General features: G+C 36.8%; 1 protein-coding gene across 1 annotated transcript in view; it reads left to right on the top strand.

Annotated features, from left to right (window-relative positions):
* The window catches only part of LOC148677952 (serine/threonine-protein kinase 32B-like), a 133,419-nt gene that overhangs the window by 33,601 nt on the left and 84,870 nt on the right, over window positions 1–14,948 (top strand). The gene's annotated exons all lie outside the window — the stretch shown is intronic.

Raw genomic sequence — 14,948 nt, forward strand, 5'->3', positions numbered from 1 at the left:
ATCTTTTGTTCTTCCTTGCCATTTCTAATTGAAATTAAACTAGAAAGTGCTAGAGTACACAATGGGTTTTGCGTTTATGATGATTTTTTAAATGTCATGCACAGAAGGCCTGTTCTTTACCTAAGGCATTGCCATCAACAACTTGGTTTCAAAGAGAGGCTGCTAAATGCTTTATCAACCTGAAATAGTGATCTGAAAATGGAAAAAGCCCATCTCCTGACTTAAGTGAATAGTGCCTCAGTATTTTGATTTCCAGTCTAACATTTTAACCGTTCATGAAAGGATATTCATACACACCCACATTCCCCACCTGTTTCAACATTTCCTTTTTCATTATTTCTTTTTCTGAATAATTATCATATTGCTCAGTTCTGAGAAATGAGTAATGTCCTCTTCTTTTAGAGCAGCCAATAAAGGAGAAATTAAACTGAAAATCATTTTAGTTGTTTTTTTAATTCAAAATGATATCAGAAAACTTGTGAGTGATGGTCTTTTTATCAATCCACCCATACCACTTTTATAAAAAAATCTTTACGAGGTTGACGAGAGCACAGCTTAAGCTCTTAGATGGAAAGAGCCATGTCATTCATAGTTTTCAACCAGGTTTGTTGAACAAACTTCAGCCTAACATCCGCTGAACATAAGACATGACAAGGGTAATCTCTTACCTGAGTTACATTTTGCAAGGACACAGCCAGCAAGATAGGACACAAGCAAACGGAATCTTTCAACTGAATAATTGAGATGGTGGCCACTAAAGCATTAGAACAGCCAGTTACAGAAATAAAGGCATGGATAAGTTTCTAAGCATCAGACATAGATAAGCAGGACCTGATTCAAGCAATATTACAGAAATGAAAAAGAATATTTAAATGGTATGCTTGATATGAGATTTGAAGCTTCAGGCAGAATTACAATGCATACCAGTGTTTCGTATAGATCATATGCAGTAAATTCAAGATCCATAGACTTTAAACTTGAATAATTTGATACTAACAACTAATACAATCAATCCAAGTTATAGCATAGTTGCATATCCTGTATCATTGTGTTAGTAAGACATTACTGTGTGAATATCTGAGTTAGAAAGTAAATTGGAATGTCATTAGCACAAACAGTAACATGTAAGGCTATGTTTATGAAGAGTATGACCCAAGGTTAACATTTACATTCTCAGCAAGAGAGAATTAAATGTAGATACAGGTGAAGATCCAGTTGTCGTTCTCCATGGAGAAAAATGACAGCACACAATACATTCAAAACAAATTCAAAGGCTGGAGAAAAGCTGAAGAACAGGAACCAATCAGTGGATTTCAAAGACATCCAAAGGTGAAGAATAGTTAATCCATAAACACAAAGCATTGCTGCAGATATGGTGTGCTGACAAAGGCTTCAGCTTTCTTGAAACATTTTCATGACAAACGCTTCACTGTATAGAAGTGAAGGATTACATCTGAATGATTTGGACATGAGCTGGTTAGGGGCAAGGATCTCCAAAGAGATTCAAAACCATTTAAACTAAAATGGAAGGAGGGTGAGAAAAAAAAGAAAATTTGCAAGAGAGAGAGTCACATGGAGCAGAAACAACAATAGAACCCAAGGTAAAAACAAAATGTCAAAAGACCAGATAATGAAGTGCTTATATTTAAATGCCAGGATTATTAGCAATTTATTGTGATAGAAATGGAAGCAAGGAAACATGGCAAAGAGTGGTGGAGAAGAATACAATATTAGCAGATTGACAGATTTCAGGGGAGAAATGAAAGATTGGAGAGTTAGAGGTGAAATACAGTCAATCACAAAGAGCATTTAGGAACAGGAAGATAGAATAGATGTGTGAAGGGTCTCAGGAACTATATGGACTATACATAAAATAAGCATTCAAAAAAGTTATTGGTGGAAGTATGTTACAGTGCATCAAATACTGATATCCAACTTATTCGAAATATAGTATGTGCAAAGGAAGACTAGGAAAAACACATTTGAAGTTTCTTATTTGAAACTGAAAATGGCAGACATGACTTAATGGCTGACTTGTTACTCAGTTTTTCAGAGCACCTACTAGAGAGAATGATTGTGTTAATCTAGTCTTTTCATCAAAAAGAAAGAAAACTGAGAGAAAGAAAAAAATAGCGATAGAGAAAGAAAACTAAGGTAAGAGAACCAAATGTCATCTTAATTTGGTATACTGTGAAATATACTGTACATTGAAGCTGTGCAGCTGTAGACCAAAACACAGGTGCATATTGCCAGAAAAGCAGACTACAAAGGAATTAGAGTTTACATAAAGTAAAACGGGAATTGGTGAAATTAGAATCAGTAGAGGATGGATGCCACTGTACTGTATAATGATATTCAGTTTTACACACAGTATACATTACTCCCAAGAGAAAGTAATCATAGTGAAGAAACTAGTGTCATAAATGCTTTGATAATTTAATTTAGAAAACATAAGATAGAAATCACTTTATAAAATGACCAAAAAAGAAAATCTACTTAAAAATACTATAATTAATTGCAAGCATGGGTTAAGAAGGATATTAAAAAGGCCAATAAGGGAGATGAAAGGAATATTGCAGTTATTATTAAAATAATTAATAAAAGTTATTTTCATTATTATACTAAAGAGCACTAAATGATAAAGTGTCCCAAAGATGATAATAAGAAACCTTTAGACAATGACAGGGCTAATGTATTAAAATAATATTTCACTTAGTATGAGGCAAGACAACGTTCTTTGTTAATGTTAGCATAAAAGAAGCAGACAAGACAAACATACCTTCAGTTTCAGATGCAATTCTATTTTATTAATTGAAAATAAGAAGTGTTTTCTATTAGAAATAACACAAATCATCCAATGGTCTTACAAGACAGGGGTGATGCCCATTATTTAGAATATTGCCAATATTGTGCATCCAATAAAATCTTAATTCTGTTACAGATATGTTTAATGGAATGATAACCAGAATTTATATAGAGGATCATCTGTAAGGCAACAAGACCTTTCTGAATAGTCAACATGGAGTTAGAAAAGATTGGTCTTGTTTAACTAACGTGATAAAATTCTTTGAGCAAGCAGCAATAGAAATGGATACAATCAGACTATATAATGTGGTGGATTTAGATTTTCAGAAGGCTTTTTTAAGGTTCCCCATAAAAGATTATTTGAGACATAATTCAAGCAATATGAATAAACGTATTTGGACTGAAAACACAGAGAAAACAGACTTACAGTAAGGAAGGGGTATATAGTCAAACTTAGGTAATATAAACTGTGGAATATTTATTAATAACAAATACAGTGCTTTGATAATCAGAGCTCAAATATTTTAAATAATAGCCTACATTTTATCCTGAAAATAAATAGCAATGTGTATTTTGACAACACAACACATAAATTATCTTGATTCTGGTGTCTGGATGCAACTTCACATTAAATAGTAAAGTTATAGATGATACCGAAATAAGAGAGTTTGCAAATACAATCGAATGAGCTACATAGGTTAAAATTGTAATCATTTGTCGTTTTTAACCTTTCTCATGTTATTATGTTCTAAACCCCTGATACATACCAGTACAAACCGCTATTTTGACAGAAGTACAATGACCAAGTAATAAAGCTCTGTCTTACTGAAGGAATAAGACTTAAACAAGCAGAAAAAACTGTCAGTGATGCCAATCAAATCTTTGAGGCATTTAAAGATGTTGTGATAAATAGTGTAGCAGCAAGGCTATTATTATTATGCATAGAATTAAGTGTTAAGAAAAAGTGTAATGTTTCATTTAATGTAAAATTAACTGTCACTGCTTAACTCCTTTAAGTCAGTTTATTAGAACTGCTGGGGAGATGGGACACTGACAATTAAGATGGACAGACTTACTGTTTTTGCAAACCAGAACATCATAGATAAGATTACTTTATTGGCCAAATACAATTACTTGTATTAGGAATTTTCCTGTCTTTTTTGCATCCCCCAACTTGCTCTCCATGAGACACACAGACAGAGAAGCTTGGGCTCAGAGTGCAGAGTCATTTATTTGGCACCCCTGGAGTAGCTGGGGTTAAGGGCCTTGCTCAGGGGCCCAATACGGTAGGATTCCTCTGCCAGCCATGGGATACGAACCAGCAACTTTCTAGCCACAGGTGCAGATCCTTAGCTACAGAGCCACCGCACTGCCCGTAAATTAGACATCATAAATTGGATCCATCATGTAACCTCCAGTGATGAAGTACCCATTTTGACACTTCTTAGTCTACATCTCCAAAGGTTAGAGATTCAGTATCTGGACTTGAACCACAAATAGAAGCTACATGTCATAAATCCTCTGACAGAGTGATCCACAGACATACAGTAGCACCCGATGATGTCACTGTTAGTCAAATTAAATGACCAATAAAAGGCATCACTCTCACTCTCTAAACTCCTGGCAACTTTAGAGCAAAACAAAACATGACTATGACCAGCACTATCTGACCAGCTACATGAACTTAGCTGAAAGTAACTTGCAGGCTGACAGTCCTAACAGGATTTTGAATTTTAGATTTTCTCTGCAACAAGAAAAATATTGTAACAAGCTCCTAATTGTAGTTTCACCAGACTGAAGAAATGCTATTGATGAAATAATACAGTTGGAGTTTTGTTGACACCACTGAATATCAGCAAATGCTGCTGAGTAGATGTAGTAGCTACAGACTTTCTAAGTTTCTCCTACTTTCAGTCTTGACTTGCAGATGTTCCTGGGTTTTGAAATGTTTGACACCTTCCAGAACTCTTGACTTCAGTGAGAAAATAAGTCACAGCTAAGTGGATGTATCCCTCCTTTTTCCCCAGTGCCAGAGATCCCTTGGCACAGAGCAGGTTAGCTTTCAGCACAAAAGTATCTGGACTGGACTCTTTTTTCTCATACAGTACATTGAATGGAGGATGATACAATGGTCATCTGTCATGTACTCATGAATATCTAAGTTACCAATTTGTGTAACTCTAGCTGGCTCAAACTGCACTCGTGAGAGACTTTATCATCAACAGCTGTTGCTGATGTGGTTACATGTCTGATTGGAGTCTGATTCACTTGAATGACACAGTGAATTCAGCACTGAATTGCTGAAATGAGTCTGATTAACTGAACAACACAGCACCATGGTAGCACTGATTCTGAGAAATACTGTAATTATTGAAATGAAGCTTAGTCGTTTACAAAACTAAATGAAAAAATAAGAAGATATAGAGATATACAGTATCTCTTCTATAGTCTAGTAAAACTAAAGGTCCTGGTGGTGTTTCTTCATCAGCATGAAAAGAAAAGTAGTTTGGGATCAGATTTTTGTGAAACTCCTAATGAAAATATTGTATAGATGTTATTTAAAAAAAAATCTTAGCCTATCTTGTACAAGTGTCTTTTGTATAGGATATGATTGCAAGCAGAAAAGGGTAAGGCAACATTGTTAATGAAGCCCTAAAGAACAATAAAACAATAACACGATTATTTTAAAAGCTTATTTCTCAACACATTGACTGATTATAAGGTTACTTATTAACAGTGAAATGGGAACAGAAAACTAAGAAAAAAGTAACATGACTTCACATTTAACTACTCTGGCATATTTGCATTCGCAGCTGGAACAGCTAGACAAAATAACTCACAACATTGCTAAAGTTAGTATAATTTAGTTTAAGTTAGCTTTATCACACAAGCAGAATGGGTTTTCACTTTAGCTGTATTTTATACAACACCTCTTTGTAAATGTATCATAAACAAACCTTTAATGCCTAAAACAAGTGTCACAGGCTGAATTAAGATTACTTTAAAAACTACATAAAAAATTGATATACAGTATGTTAACTACAGTTGCTGCAAATTATGTCATAGACAGTTTAATCAACAAGTTTTACATCTATTGTGTATTTCAATATACAGTATGTATAAAAATGTATGTCAATTTTTTTTATTCCTGTTTATTGAAATTGAAAACCTAATGCAGGTCACTGGGCTTTCAGATCACTTATTTAAAATAAGTTACTACTGTATACAGTACAGTATATATAAATTATTAAAGCTCTCTGAAATCACCAGTAAAATATATTCTTCACACAGCTGACAGATCTACACACAAGATATGTGTGTTTTAACAGGTTGACAGTTTACAACTGCTTTATGCTCATTGTATTCAACGCAAGTTTTCCAAGTTCTTCCATTCATTCTATGAACTCTGAGATTGGATCTTAATCATTTCACAAATCATTTCCGGTGTGGATTAGTGAGGTACAATGCTTGATTCCTCTCAATAATCCGAATGACTTGGTGAATAAAACAAAATCATCCAGGGAATTGTAAATCAATCCACTTGATTCCCTAAAATTTGTCCGCCCATCCAGGTGACAGGGGATTTGGAACCTATCCCAGCAAGCAATGGATACAAGGTAGAGATTCACTGAAATTAGGTTTTCAGAAAGTCTGGAAAGCATGGATATCTGGAGAAAACACTTGTTCATGTTGCTTCAAGTTTAGACTGACTGCCATCTTTACCATTCTCTGGAGATTTATTTTTCAACAACCGTGCTACATGATTATAAAGATGGTTGCTCATTCATTCAGATGTAAATTTATACAGTATATAAAACACCATTTGTTGGAAAGTGATCATGAACCCCTTCTGCTATCTAACTTAATGTTACTTTCAAGTGCTTAACAAACTAGAGGTGAAGCATGTGAGTAAAAGAAGTCATTATCATGGCTGCAAAGATTAAATGTTTCAGGTTTGTATTTCCTTCTATGGCATTTCTGGTGTTTGTTGTCTGTTAGTCTTTTAACTGTAACCAAATGATCCTAACTAAATGATTGGACCTTACCTTAAGCTGTGCTGTGCTTTCTGAGGGCAATGTGTCTTTGCTTTCTTGACAGTATTCAAAATAATTATAAAAATGTCCTTCATCTTTTGCAATTCACTTAACAGGCTTGCCATGCTAAGGTTTGACAAAAAATGACCAAGGGTTCATTTTTATGGTGCAGTCATCACTTTGTAACCAGTTACTGTTTCATATTTGCTCTAAAGGTGTTTTCTAAGACCAGAGCACCTGTAACACTGACCAGTTTCTATCCCATTCTGAACTTTCAAATTACAATAGTGTGTGAGCAGTCTTGTGATGTAGAACACAGCTCCTTCTTTAAAAGCACGTAGATGACCCATTTGTTTGTGGTATCACCCAGTTAATTATAGTAACATACTGTAGAAGTATTCCACCCTGACACTTTTTTATACAGAGGAACTCTGACAAGCATAATAGTACTGAAAATCATTTGCTATCATATCTAGGCACTGATGAGCAAAGAAATTAACAAATCTTGCACTTTGTGAATCACAATTTACCATCAAGGTATTTTTGCATTTTCTACACTGACTCTTATTTATCAATAATGGCAATGAACAAAAACTTATTCTCTTCATTCTTGTCCCTTGACCTTCCACATACAAATGAAACATTGCTTTAATTAATGTAATGCACAACACTTTAATGTTGGAATTAATATTTATTATATTAAATTATATTAAATATTAAATTCAACACAGAATACAAAATAGAAATTAATAATTAATCTACAACTTATCAATATTAATACAAATTTGTATCATATTATTAAAACAAAACACAGATAAGTTAATAGATAATTAATATTAAATAAAATGGATAGGGATGATTGTGTAAGTATTCAAACCCTTTGTTGTGGCAAACATAAATTAGTTTAGGTGCATGATTGCATTAATGAGACACAATTAGTTATATGGTCCCTCAGTGAAGTAGTAAATTCTGAGAAAAGTTTGAATCATGTAGACTTAAGAGCTTTAAATCCTTGAGCATGGTTAAGTACATCATTAAGAAGTGGAAGGCACCCAGACACTGCTGAGATCAGGCTATCTCTCCTAACAGAGCAACCAGGCAACTTTGAAACTTTGAAAGTTTGAAAGAGTTGCAGACTCTAGGAGAAACTATGCAAAAGACCACACAATCCATAACATTGTATAAAGGGGGCTTGTATGACACTGAAAAAAATACAGCTCAAATCTTGCATGGGGTTTGTGTAACGAAAGCGTTCTTTCCAGACCCTATGCAGACGACACAATCCGGGGATGAGTGAGGAAAACACGGGGAAAAAGCATGCGGGAGTCGGGAATGAAAACAGGGGGCATGTCCACGGTGCACTGGTGTTTAGGGAAGGTGTGGTCGAGGCAAACAATCCAGAAATAAGTCCAAGGCGAATCCGAGAGGAGGCAAAAGTCCAAAGCCGGGCCGTCCATCCAAGACAGACGGGGTTAAAACAGGAACAGGGTCGGGACCAGCACGGGAATGGGAAAAGGAACAGGACCTAAAAACCTGACAGGACCAGGCGCTTCCAGGTCCTGGACTCGCCTGGTACGGGAACCAATGCAGAGCCCGGAACAGAGTGAGCGTCTGGCTTTTAAGGGGAACTGAAAAGGGGGCTGTAACAGGGAGCAGGTGTGGGAGAAGAGTAAAAAACAGAGGGGGAGGGGTTTACGAATGTGACAGTTTGTAATAAAGCACCTGAGTGATCCTGCCAAAATCAGACAAAAGATGGTGTTGTCAATTAAGACAAAATTTATGGTTATTTAAACCATTTGGCGCAGACCCAACACGGCACATCTCCCAGTCAACACCATCCCAACAATCAAGCATGGAGGCTTTGGAGATAATCCTCTGTTGGGAATGGGTATCTTGTCCATGTTGAAGGAATCATAGATGGAGAAATATACTGACAAATCTTAGACGAAATCATCTTTATTTACTGATAAAACTAGGACAATAATTTACCTTTCAGCCAAACTGTTACGTATAGCACAAGGTCAAAGCTGCACTGGAGCAGGTCAAGAATAAGAAAGTGAATGTCCTTAAGTGGCCTAGTTAAAACATCCTACTAAGATTTTAGAAAGACTTGAAAACTTCTGTCCATAAGACATCCTAAAACAATGTGGGAGAGCCTAAGCAAATCTGATAAAAAATAATGGGCAAAAAGGTGACCAAGCTAGTGTGCAAAATTGATATAGACTCATCCGAGAAGACTTACAGCTGTAACCGCAGCTAAAGGTGCTTTAATCACATATCACATAATTAATTACATATTTAATCACATGTTGCCAACATTCATTGTTCAAAAGCAGGCATGATCATTGTCTGTGCCTGGAATCACAAAGATGTCCACATCATGAGAACAATTACTGGAGCTCATGATTGCTGGAGTGATAACTGTCTTTTTCATTCAGTTATTTCATTCCATCATTATTAAAGTACTCAAAGATCCATCCAATAGAGAACTTAGGAAAAAGCTTCAACTAAGAACATAACAAACAGTCATTAACAAAATGCTAGTCCAAACTTATAACAGAAATTACCATGATGTCACAAAAAACCATTACAAGTCAAAGTGTCACTCACCTTGTAGGAACACAGCTATAGTATTTTTAAGGAACAAGTAAAGTTTTTTTCTGAGCTGAAAAGAGAAGAAAAGAAACACATCATTTTGGCTGTGTTGCCTTCATCTTTACTTGTTCCTTTGCAGCCTACGCATGCTGATGCAGCTACCTACTTGAACTACTATAGTAATTTTAGTTGAACTATTATAAGCAAGATAATGGCAGCTGACACCATATATTTTAAAAACATTGTATATAATCAAGTATGATTTTTATAGATTATGATATTTTTATCCTTTACTAATTCAAGTAATTCAAGTATGTCGATAGCCCTATTTCTGTGAAGCATTCTTTAAATTTGGTTTATTATGTTTAGAAAGTGAGTCTTGAATTAATCAGAAACACACAATTTTACATGGTCGGCACAAACTAAGGAATGCGTGCCGGTTTTTGTAGTTAATATTTATGGAAGTTTAACTACTGTTATTACATCTTTTCTCTGAGACTGGAACGCATTAAGGCATTTGAATAAGATGAGGTAAAGCCCCAAAATAGTTTATGATTTTGTAAAAGCAGCTGAGTCTTATGTTGAAGTGAACATTTAAAATACTAACTATAGTTTGCTATTGCTGCTAGATCCTACAGGAATTTATGTCCAGTATTTCAAAATCTACTTTCAGAAACATACAGTAGCAACTTCAAAATTAACTAGGTAACATGTTTTCATCGATATACTGTACATATACAATATCACTTTATTAGCCCTATACAATTTCTTGTATTAAGAATTTGTCTTTTTGCATACCCCAGCTTGCTCTCCATGAGACACAGACAGGGAGAGAGAAGCTTGAACTAGCTTATCTTTACACTAGCGCCTATATGTCATCCTCTTAGACAAACGTATCAGCGATTTTTCTGAAAAACGAAATATCCATCTGTTCATTTTCTAACTGCTTTATCCAATACAAGGTCCTGAGGCAGCCTGAACCTATGCTGACAAGCAACAGGCGCAAGGCTGGTTACACCCTAGATGGGACAACTGTCACAAAGAGTTCTTTCAGGACCCTTTGCAGACTACACAATCTGGGGAGGAGTGAGGAAAACACGGGGAAAAAAGCATGCAAAGGGGCTGGGGTGTGTCCATGGTGCGCTGGTGTTCGGGGGAGGTGTGGCTGAGGCAAACAGTGCAAGGGAGTCCGAGGCAAATCCACGGGTGTCGCAAAAGTCCAAGACTGGGTAATCCATCCTGACAGACAAACAGAGTTAAAAGACGGAGCGGGATCCAGCGGAGGGTTGGGGGAATAAAAGGGGGTAACGGGACCAGACGCTCCCTAATCCCAGACTCAGTAGGTCAGGATGCCGTGATGAAGCCTGTGCTGTTGAGTCGCTCCTGGACTTGCGGATAGGCGGGCTTCCGGGCGTCCATCTTCCAAAGCTGAGCCCAGATTGGCAGGAACGTCTGGCTTTTATAGCACGGGGGGCAGGAACAGGTGCAGGGGATCAGTACAGAACAAGGAAGGGCTGGAGTGTCCTTAAGAGGAGTTGTTTACAATCATGACAACAACAGTGCATTGCAAGGAACACAAAGACTCAGATATGCGCACCCTTGCACCAGGGCCAGTTTTCCCAGAAGCCATGTAACCTACCCATATGTTTTTGGACTCTGGAAAGAAACTGAAGCGCGTAGACAAAATCCACGGGAGTACGGGGAGAACATACAACGCATGTAGCACCCCAGGTTCGAAATGGAACCCCAAGCCCCAGCGCTGCAAGCAAACATTGACAATCACTGTACCACCATGCTGCCCATATTGATATAGTACATCCTTTTATTTAATCAAAATTACACTACTTGATTAATGTGGCACGTTATACAAGGTAGCTATACTAACTACTGGACTCTATGCTGCCCAACAAGAAACATGTTTTTAGCAAATAAAATAAATACTAAATATATACGCAGTACCAGTTACTTTTGCAGGAAGTATAATAATTCAGATTTAGAAATAATAGTTTGCACTTGCCATACAGCTTTGTGAAAAGATTTGTGATCTCCAATTATTGTTTTTGATATAACCCTGTGACAGGCAGTCAGTTTAATCACCATCTGAGAGGATTCAGCTGTCAGATGTTACGATTCTGATATCTGACAGCTGTGATTCTCTCTATCATAATGTGTGCTCCCTTTCAGCAGGTGTATGAGGTAGCAGCAGAAGGGTGAGACAGGGCTCACACTAGGGCCCTAAGGAACACCTCACAGAGAGAAAACAGAATACAAGCCAAAGTGAAGCCACTTTGTGAAGTAGCCTAGAGGGTGGATGGGGGAAAAGACAAACAAGCCAAGAGTTCCCACCTTACTGAAACAGCCTGAGGGGCTGATGGCTGAAGAAGGGTTTAAGGGTCTGAAGTAGTTTCATGTTTCTAATTTTGTCTTTGTTTTTTTGTGCTATTTCCGTGAACAGAATAAAGGGAGCTGCTGTGCTATTTCACTCTTCCCTCTAGTGAGCTGTCAGAGTGTGACCAGACTGTTACAAACCCTCTCATTTGAAATCATTTAATTGAAATCAACTGGGCTCGGGACAGACTTTCCAACCATTTTGAGAAGATGGCAGAGGGGATTGGATTGGTTGGACAACAGGTTATAATCTTCTCAAAAATGTCAGAATAGTCTGCCATTTATTTTCATGCCATGAGCCCCATAGCGCATGTTGTTGAGATGGCGTCAACTAGTAGAGTGGTGCAGTTTCACTGACTAAACAGAAAGGATCACAAGCGCTCTGCAAGTCACATCTGTGTGTAACATACTGTAAGTGATTGTTCTCACATCCCTGATAATAATGTGAAATGATGACATCTGGACAATATGGGTCACCCAGCAAACCAAATATTCTGTATGCTGAAAAGAGAAGAAAGAAAACACAGTTTTGGCCGTGGAGCCTTCTTCAGGTGTGCGAAAGACAGTTTTTCTCTACTTTCTCACACCTGAAGAAGGCTCCACGGCCGAAACATTGTGTTTTCTTTCTTCTCTTTTCAGCATGGAATAAACCAATTACTTGTTCCTTTGCAGCCTTCGCATGCTGACACAGCTACTCACCTGAACAAATATACTGTATCTACTTTCCCTTTGCTTTTTTAAAATATACCACTTGTGATTTATGAATATTTACCTTTTCGTGCTATAGGCCATGGCGGCAAAGTGGTCAGCATTGCTACCTTGCAGTGCTAGGGTCTGGTGTTCAATTCCAGACATAGGGTGCTCTCTGTGTGGAGTTTGTTTGTTCTCCCTGTGATTGTCTGGGTTTTTGCTGTGTGCTCTGGTTTCCTTCTACAATCCAAAAACATACAGGTAGGTTAATTGGCATTTGGGAAAATTGGACCTGATGTGAGTGCGGTTTTGTCTATGTGTGCCCTGCCTTACACTCCAGCACCCCTACAACCCTGTACTGGATAAAGCCATTAACAAATGGATAGATGTTACAGGTACAGTAACTGTACAGTAACTGTATGTTTTAAGGTAGAGAATAATTTTAAAAGTCACCTTTTGTATGTCTCAGCACCATCATCATAAAATATGGTCATGACCTTCAAGGCAACATGCACTCTTATTCCTTGTCCATTCATTGTCGAAGGCTCAATGTTGCGTGAGGCAGACATATGGTATAGATTATGTTCATAGCCTGCAAAATCTGAGTAGATTCAAACAACTAACTCTCCTGCTTTCGATTTTAAAATATTAAGTTTTTAGTCAACTTGCTCCAGTGAAATTGATGTGCAGAGCAATTTAGTGATTTTTGTGAGCTCATTTGGATAAATCAGTTGGAAAATGTTTATTAATGTCCACAGTGTAAAGGAATGTCTTCTAATTAATAAGTATTTAATGTGCAGATCACTGAATTGCACATTAGATTAGTTTCATTTCAATGTCTTTTCTTGCATCTTGATTCTGTCCTGATGGGAAGCCACTTTATTTAGCCAGCCATGTTCATCAGTGTATCTTATTAGACATTAGACATTATTGGAAACATTTTTTGTTTTAATGGTAATTAGTGTCATATAGATTAAACTGTAGGGAAGGCAATGTGTGATTAGTTTCTTAGACAATTGTAGAAACTCTGCCTTCTAAAAGTATTTTCTTTTATACCAGAAATGTTTTATTGAGAAAAAAGTAAAAATGATTTTTGAAAATGTTGCGATGACAGTTAATTTCAAATGTTTTCAAAGTAATTGTGTAATCATCTCATATCATTTTAGACCAATTTGCATTGTTTCAATGCCACATCTGGGAACTTTTATCCTTGTGCATAATCCTTGTGAGTATTTAGAGCCTTCTCTGATGTACTGTAATACAATAGAGGCATGGTGACGCTTCAAGCGTATGGAAAATCACAGCGGTTGAAATAAGCTTTCATCAAGATTTCACATGCTCCATTCAGATTAAAATGAACTGGAGTAAGTGACTCATTTTAGTCTGATGAAATTCTCTGTGAATTAGGAAAAATCAAGATGTGCTTATTCTTGAGTCATTTGTGATGGGAGTAATTACGGAGTAGTCACATATATGCAAAATCTAATAACTGATCTTGACAGCTATAGATGAACAAAAAATATGGAAAAAGTCTGCTTATTTTCACCCAGAAAAAAGATGCAGATGTCTGTCAATTCTTTTGACATTCCCAAAATATGTAACCTAAAGTGAGAAGATGAGAAGTACTGTGCTCTTTGAATTCACTAGGGACCTCATAATTTGTTTTTCAACCAAATTGGTAACACTTCAGAACAGAAACCTGCAAGGCATATATTACTACTTTGTCCCTGAAGATATCTTGCTCAGTTCTACTAAATGCTTAATATATGCCTAATTAATGATTCACAAAGGTTATGGATTGGTTATTTATTACTGGCAAAAACTAATAAGCGTCTAGCCTGCCTTCATACAGGGGTTATTCATCAATTGTTAAGTGTCAGCATATTACTCATACATAACTCACATGTCCTTTATGATGCCTTCTATACTAAAGTCGTACTCAAATACAGCATATATAATGGTATTTACCTTCTGCATTTCTATGTTTTGATCTCGAAATATCATATCACATAATATTTTATGAATTTCAAATAAACTGATGCACAGGTGCCCTTTGTTAATTCCTAAAAAACAAACATAAACAAATCCACGTCTTTTTCCTCAGCCAAGCTGCTTTTCTTTGGTTTGTTAGTCTTCCTGGACTCTGGTTTATCTGTATTACAGCACAGCAGTCAGTGTGTCTGCTGCTGTCCAGTACGGTTTTTGGCCTGCTTGGCTTTTTCCCTCTCCCCCTTTCAATCTCACCGTCGGGTGCTATCCCACAGAGCTCTAGTGTGTGGCGTTCTGGCCTTTTCCCAGCTACCTCACATACCCTCTTGAAGAGAGCTCCTGTTATTTACAGTGGAAACTTCCCTGTACTTATTGCATTCATGTTGGTTTTGAAATGGTTTGGCTTGTAATGGTCTGTGTTTGTGTGGAGGTTAGCAGTTAATGTTT

The sequence above is a fragment of the Lepisosteus platostomus genome, chromosome 1, assembly GCF_059453375.1.
Source record: "Lepisosteus platostomus isolate fLepPlt1 chromosome 1, fLepPlt1.hap1, whole genome shotgun sequence".
In the NCBI taxonomy this organism is placed as follows: Eukaryota; Metazoa; Chordata; class Actinopteri; order Semionotiformes; family Lepisosteidae; genus Lepisosteus; species Lepisosteus platostomus.